This window comes from Canis aureus, chromosome 19 (genome assembly GCF_053574225.1).
Source record: "Canis aureus isolate CA01 chromosome 19, VMU_Caureus_v.1.0, whole genome shotgun sequence".
Taxonomy (NCBI): Eukaryota; Metazoa; Chordata; class Mammalia; order Carnivora; family Canidae; genus Canis; species Canis aureus.
Genome location: NC_135629.1, coordinates 16,678,970 through 16,686,751, shown reverse-complemented (window position 1 = coordinate 16,686,751; position 7,782 = coordinate 16,678,970). Strand labels below are relative to the sequence as shown.

The 7,782-nt window shown below is 36.4% G+C and overlaps 1 long non-coding RNA gene across 1 annotated transcript; it reads right to left on the bottom strand.

The window, feature by feature from the left end:
- Positions 1 to 1,580: 1,580 nt before the first annotated feature.
- Positions 1,581 to 7,128, bottom strand: LOC144291190 (uncharacterized). The gene is made up of 3 exons (XR_013358518.1): positions 7,042 to 7,128; positions 6,886 to 6,942; positions 1,581 to 1,959 (listed from the first exon to the last, which is right to left on the bottom strand). It is a non-coding gene; the product is annotated as an uncharacterized LOC144291190 (long non-coding RNA).
- Between the last annotated feature and the right edge of the window lie 654 nt (positions 7,129 to 7,782).

The window sequence follows — 7,782 nt, the reverse complement described above, 5'->3', positions numbered from 1 at the left end:
CATATAGTGGAAAGAATGGCTCATTTTTGTACCTAGGTGGAATTTCATTAGAGGGAAGGAACTGTAAAATGTGCAAAGAAATATTAAAAATAAGAACAAAAACCAATGAAGTAGAAAAGAAAAAAAGAGAAACAAAAAAGTTAAAATGTTTGTTCTCTGAAAAAAAAAATTATAAAAGCTTAGCAAGAATGATGAAGAAAGCAGAGAGTGAACATAAAATACCACTTCCAGGAAAAAAATTAGGCAGCATCATTTCATAACCTCTAGACACTCCTAGAAAACTAGTATTAAAATGGTGTTCCATCAACCTGATTAAAGGCCACCTAAAAAATATCTACAACTAATGTGATATTTAGTGGGGATAGTTGAATGATTTTGTCCTAAAATTGCTATTCTAGCCTTTAATATAATGTAAGAGACAAAAAAGCATTAAGAGGGATCCCTGGGTGGCGCAGCGGTTTGGCGCCTGCCTTTGGCCCAGGGCACGATCCTGGAGACCCGGGATCAAATCCCACGTCGGGCTCCCTGTGCATGGAGCCTGCTTCTCCCTCTGCCTCTGTCTCTGCCTCTCTCTCTCTCTCTCTCTGTATGACTATCATAAATAAGTAAAAAAATTTAAAAAAAAAGCATTAAGAATATAAAGAGAAAGTAAAAATTGCCTTTAGTTAATGGAAACATTATTGTGTACATAAAGAATCTAAAGAGGGACACCTGGGTAGCTCAGTGTTTGAGCATCGTCCTTCAGCCCAGGTCATGATCCTATAGTCCTAGGATCGAGTCCCACATTGGGCTTCCTGCATGGAGCCTGCTTCTCTATGTCTCTGCCTCTCTCTCTGTGTGTGTCTCTCATGAAGAATAAATAAAATCTTTTTAAAAAAAGAATCTAAGAAATCTATAAATGAAACTAATAAGTGAATTTATTCAAGTTACAGGATAAAGATTAGTATGCAAAAATAAATTGTTTTCCTACAAATAAGCATAGAAAAATCACAAAGGTTTCAAAACAATAGGGTTCACCAAGTACTGACATGCCTTAGATGCCTATCACTCTAGGGTGTCCAGCTGGCTCAAAGGAAAGGGCATGTGACTCTTGATCTCAGGGTTGTGAGTTAGATCTCCAAGTAGGATATAGAGCTTCCTTAAAAAACAAACAAACAAACAAACAAAATTGCCTATCACTCTAAGAAAGAAAAAAAATGGGGATCCCTGGGTAGCTCAGCGGTTTAGCGCCTGCCTTTGGCCCAGGGCATGATCCTGGGAGTCCTGGGATCGAGTCCCATATCGGACTCCTTGCATGGAGCCTGCTTCTTCCTCTGCCTGTGTCTTTGCCTCTCTCTCTCTCTCTCTCTATCATGAATAAATAAATAAAATCTTAAAAAAAAAAAAAAAAAAGAATAGATCCCTACAGTGAAAACTACCAATAACTGATAGAATTGAAGAGGACCTTAGCAAACGCAGAGGTCTAATATTGCCTGAAGGAATCAATGTTAAGGCACTCATTCTCCTTCACTGGACATAAACATGTGTAAGGTTTTTTAGGCGAATGAAGGAAACCCTAAGGCAAAATGATCTGTAGGATGAGCTTTATTGCCAGCACCCTCGGGCCAGGTTCTGCGACTCGGGAGAAGGAGAGTCAGGGAAGTCAGACCGGGTTGGGGAGTGCAGGGGTTTTTAAGCCTTGCTGGATCCGGGTGGGGCCCTTGCCAAATTAGGGAAGGGAACACCGTGTCCTTAGGTGATTGGCTGGGGGTGGGGAAAGTCCAGGATAGGGGGTGGTCCCCGCCTGGAAAGTCCCGGGTGGAAAGTTTTGGTTTCCCGTCTAGGTTTCAATTTACTGGAGATGACGTGGTGGTCATGGCTGCTTTGGTGGGAAGATCAGCCATCTTGACCCAATTTGAGATGTCCGCCATTTTGGATGCCCCTGTCTCTCAGCCAGCCCAACAATATGCACTGCAATTCCTATCAAAAACATAGGATGTTTTGGAAAAAAGAAAAAGAATATTATATTAAAATCTATAGGGAAATTCAGAAGGATCTAGGATCTAATATGTAATAGAAGTAAATGTGTTGTAAGCTACAATGTAATTTTTAATTTTTAATTTAATTTTTAATTTAGTAGTCATATTAAAAAAGTAAAAAATAGGGATCCCTGGGTGGCGCAGCGGTTTGGCGCCTGCCTTTGGCCCAGGGCGCGATCCTGGAGACCCGGGATCGAGTCCCACGTCGGGCTCCCGGTGCATGGAGCCTGCTTTTCCCTCTGCCTATGTCTCTGCCTCTCTCTCTCTCTGTGTGACTATCATAAATAAATAAAAATTTTTAAAAAATACAATCTTTAAAAAAAAAAGTAAAAAATAAACTTTAAAAAAAATTTTTTAAAGATTTATTTATTTATTTATGAGAGACAGAGAGAGAGAGGCAGAGACACAACACAGGCAGAGAGAGAAGCAAGCTCCATGCAGGGAGCCCAATGTGGGACTCGATCCCAGGTCTCCAGGATCACGCCCTGGGCTGAAGGTGGTGCCAAACTGCTGAGCCACCTGGGCTGGCCAAACTGTAAAATTTTAATAATACATTTTAATCAATCCAACATAATCAAAATATAATTTCAATTATATACATACTTGTTTTCAAACTACGTTTTACAAGGAACATGCATTTTATACTTACATGATGTCTCATTTAAGACTAGCTACATTTCAAGTACTCAAAGTATATGGAACAAGTGGCTACCATATTGGACAGCAGATCTAAAATACACAAAACAACCAAAGAAGAAGGAGGAGGAAGACGCATGGAGGTATTTAAACTCCTGATTGCAGCAGTAGTATTGGCATAGAGAGAGACAAATAGTTAATTGGAAGAGAATCAAGACTCCAGAAATGCTCATACATGTTGATTATTTTCTTTTTTTTTTTAAATTTATTTATGATAGTCACACAGAGAGAGAGAGAGAGGCAGAGACATAGGCAGAGGGAGAAGCAGGCTCCAGGATCACGCCCTGGGCCAAAGGCAGGCGCTAAACTGCTGCGCCACCCAGGGATCCCCATGTTGATTATTTTCAAGGCAATTCAGTGGGAAAGGCAACTTCTATTAACAAATGATTCTGAAACAAAGTGAATATTCATATGACTTTTAAAAAAGGAGTCTCAACTCCTATCTAATTAGTTACAGAGTTTATTCTATTAGAGTTTGATCGTAGTTGCAGATGTAAAACCTAGAAACACTGCTTTCTGAAAGAAAACAGAAGAATCTCTTTGTGACCTTGGGATAGGCGAATATTTCCTGGATGGGACACAAAGTAGAAGAAAAGTTGATAAATTGGACTTCATAAAAATGAAAATATTAAAATAGAAAGTACATAGGAAATATGGCAAACTATGGACTGAGAGAAAATATTTTCAACACATTTTTTCGACAAGGGATTCAGAGACAGTAAGAGGAAAAGAAAACAAAGAGGAAGGAACTAGTCCCTTCTTCTGCCTCAGATGTACACTCTGCCTCCAGCAATTCTTGAAGGGAGATAGGAAAGTGAGCCAGCTGGCAAAGGAGAGCGTGGTCTCAGAGTCCCAGCATCAACAGCACAGCAGAGCATCAAAGGATGGGTCTGAAGACACAATGGCTTAACAGCCAGCACAGATATACATAAAATAATGGTGCATCCTCTATGTTAGTCAGTGAAAAAAGCTGTGTATAATTATACACTGTATTGTTATAATTACATTATAAACTTGAAATAATTATATTACCATTTTTCCAGATTATACATGTAATCTTTTTAAAACATAATTTTAAATAAGGAAAACACTCTTGTGTTTTTTTTTTAATTCAATATGATATAAAATGATATAATTCTGCCCTCCACTTCAGAAACTGAGTATAATTTCCTCAGCTAACTGGAACCAATGTAGTACAAGACAGTAAACTCATGAGTTGATTATCTTTTTTATTAACCCAAGGAGCAAGGCACATATTGTCACTTTTGGCCAAACAACAATTAATTGTTCAGCCATCCCTCATTCTTCACTTTCCATTTTCGTTCCCCTCTTCATGTACTTGTACTTTCTCCTTAGAAATAGAATTGGGGTGAACCAAGAGGATTTATGTGGTTCCCATAGGCTGTGGGTCATTCTTGTATCAAACTGTCTAAATGTCTTTCTTTTCCCCATAAAAACAGTGAGCAGAATTCTAACAGGCCCCATGCAAATATAATTGTGAAACATCAAAACCAGTCATGAGGAAAGGTATAAACTTTGTTGGCTGAACATTTAAATCTAACAATAAAAACAAAGAATTTTTAAGACTATTGGGGAAAAGCAAAGATATGATAATCCCTCTTTCTATCCTCTTTTGTCAGTCTAGTCTCTGTATACCCATGTGCTTTACCCTAGTTTTGGCAGCTGATAAATGGAACTGTAGAAATTTTGGAAGTAATCCAGAAACTAATGATGAAAGCATTTATTAGAGATACAGGGTAAAGATGCTTAAAAATACTGATTGGAAAGATTATCTGGGATGAAAACAGACAACCCAAGACACAAGGCAGGGAATGCCATGAATGTTATTATCAGGGTAGTAAAGTATTAAAAGATCTAGCTGACTAAACTTCATAGTTTCCTCTTTGCTACCAGTAGCAATGTGAACATATCTATGTGAGCTGAAAATATAAATGTAAATGCCATCTATTCTCATGTGGCAAACCTGACTAATTTCTAATTCATTTTATGCCTAATAATTAAGATGGTATTATAAATTGTGATTTTTAATGTATTTTAATAAGACTGCAATCAAGATAGAGAATTGATTTGACATGAAAAACCCCCACTCCCACTACAAATATAAAATTGATAAATAAAGTATATGTCTTACAAAATATGTAAATACAAGATTGAATTCAAAAACCATAATATGAAATATCTAGGTTCCAGAAAAGAAAGGGGTTCTTCCATAGCAAGGGAAATTGCATCTGATGGATGCCACTGTGCCCAGTCGTTAAGGTCTACCTATGGAAGCCTGGAAATTGAGGCCATGTACCTTATGGTGAGAGGAAAACACAGAATTGTGTTTTCTGCCTAAATGATCCTCAGCATATGAATGGAAATAGGTATCCATGAGAATGCAGAACCCCTAACCTGTACCGTTTCACATGAGGAAGGTCACATTCTTCCACTACCTATATGATCAATATCTAATTTAAAAACCTTAGGGATGCCTGGCTGGCTTAGTCTGTTAAGCAGCTGACTCTTGGTTTTGGCTCAAGTCATGGTCTCGGGGTCCTGGGATCAAGCCCCACATTAGGCTTTCCGCTCAGCACATGGAGTCTGCTAAAGTTTCTCTTTCCCCCTCCCTCTGCCTTCCCTCCTCTCACACACCCTCCCACTCTTTCTCTCTCTCTCTTAAATAGATGAATCTTTAAAAAAAAAAAAAAAAAAAACTTTTAAGAGACTCACAGTTCTTAAAAAGGGATATAAAATTCTTATTTTTATTTCTGATCCCTCCATAAAAATGCACTAAGTCACACCACTCAGAATAGATAGTATTAAAAAGTTAAGAAATAACAAGTGTTGGTGAGGATGTGGAAAAAGAGAACACTTGTGAACAGTTGATGGGCATGTAAATTCATGTGACCACTGTGGAAAACAGTATGGAAATTCCTCAAAAAAGTAAAAATAGAAATGTATACAATCCAGTAATTCAACTGAGTATCTATTCAAAGAAAATGAAAATTAATTTTAAAAGATATATGTACCCCTATGCTCATTCAGCATTATTTATAGTAGCCAATATATAGAAGCAACCCAGTGTCCACTGATATATGAATGGATAAAGAGGATGTGGTCTGTGTATGTATGTATATATATGTGGATATATAATGTGGATATATCATAAAATATAAAATGTGGATATATAATAAAATATTGGATATACTATATATGATATATAATTGGATATAAAATATTATAAAATTTTGGATATATTACAAATAGATTAAATATAAAACAATATTCAACCATGAAAAAAGAATGAAATCTTGCCATTTCCAATGACATGGATGGATCTACAGGATATTAGGCAAAGTTAAAGAAGTTAGATACAAGCAAATAATATAGGATTTCACTTATGTGCAGAGTCTAAAAAACAAAACAAATGAACAAACAAAAACCAAACAGACTCATACATACAGAGAGCAAAATTGTACTTACTAGGGGAGAGTGGGTGGGAGGATGGATGAAACACGTGAAGGAGATTAAGAGGTACAAACTTCCAGTCAGAAAAAAAAATATGGAAGATGAAAATTACAGCACAGGAAATTTTAAAAATACACTAAACTGACTGGAAATGCTTGTGTGCGTGTGTGTATCCTTCATCGTTACTATATCATAAGGCATAGAATCACAAAACAAAGAAAACAAAGAAAATAGGAAAAGGGATAATAGATGAGAGATAGATAAATAGATAAGGAAGAAGGAAGGAGGAAGGGAGAGCAGAAAATTATAATTTGGAAAGCAGAGGGAGAAAGGTAAATGAATATCAAGCTAGTTGTAGGGATAGGGTGACAATCTCATTTGTACCACAAATCCTCAAAAATACTTAGGAATTTGCTTACTTCTTCTGTGCCTAGGCAAAACATTGGAGGTCTCTAAAAGTATGTCTACATTATGCTTAGAATCACACCACCCTCAATTCCTGGAATACTGTGAATCAGGCAGGAGACTAGAATATTGTCTTTTGGGGCACCTGACCAACCCAAAGAATAAACCTAAGATAATATACATTTAGAGGTCCAAAACAAAAAGATTTAGCCAAAGTGATCTTCCCATCCTATATAGATGACCAAAATGGGCAAGTTCAAATTCCTTGCAGAGTTTCCAAAGAACTTGTATATACCTCATTTTGAATATGAGCAAAGAAGAATTTCCAGGTACTTGAGGAATCCTGCAAAAACTGAAATAGAAGATAGACAAACAGGAAACTAAAATTATGAGGATAAAAATATATAATGAAAAAATAGGAAAAAAATTAGAAATATTATTTAACACTTACGAAGATAAAATGATACACCCATGAATCAAGAAGAGGATGTTTCAATGTTTCATATTTAAGTAGAACAGAGAACATGATTGAGCAGATTAGAAGACACAATGGACTGTAAAGAGACTATGACATCATCGAGGAAATCCACCCCCCCCCAACATAAGGCTACTGACATATTTAAGATTGTGTGTCCTTGTAGGTAAACAAAAGAGTTGTGGCAGTAGACAGTTATTTTCAAAATTTACATTTTCAAATTTACATTTTGACTACCAGGAATAGTCCAAAAACTGTGGATGTTCATACAGAATCTATGAAACCACCACAAAAAAAATGTTGTTTTGTATATTTTATTAATTTCACACAACTGGCATTAATTTGAATATCTGAAAGTGTGTCCCAAACACAACACTTGTGAGAACTTCTATTATGAATTGAGATTTCTCTTTATCTTCCAAACAGCATCCTAACTCTATAATTGCTATTCACAGTGTTCTATATCTTGTTCCCATAATAAATTGTGTATAATAATCCTAACTCTTATCCTACCTTCTTTTTGGCAAAACTCACTGAGTTGCTCACTGCTCCTTACTTTGTCTTAGCTCCATATTATGAAGGAAAATATTTTTATGTAAGAAAAATATTTATTTTGAATACATGAGTAAATGAATGTGTTGTATCAGTTTAACCCAAGGTCAGTCCCTGAGTTTTTACTATCCCCTGCGGAAGGTTTGATTAAAGACAATCCTTACA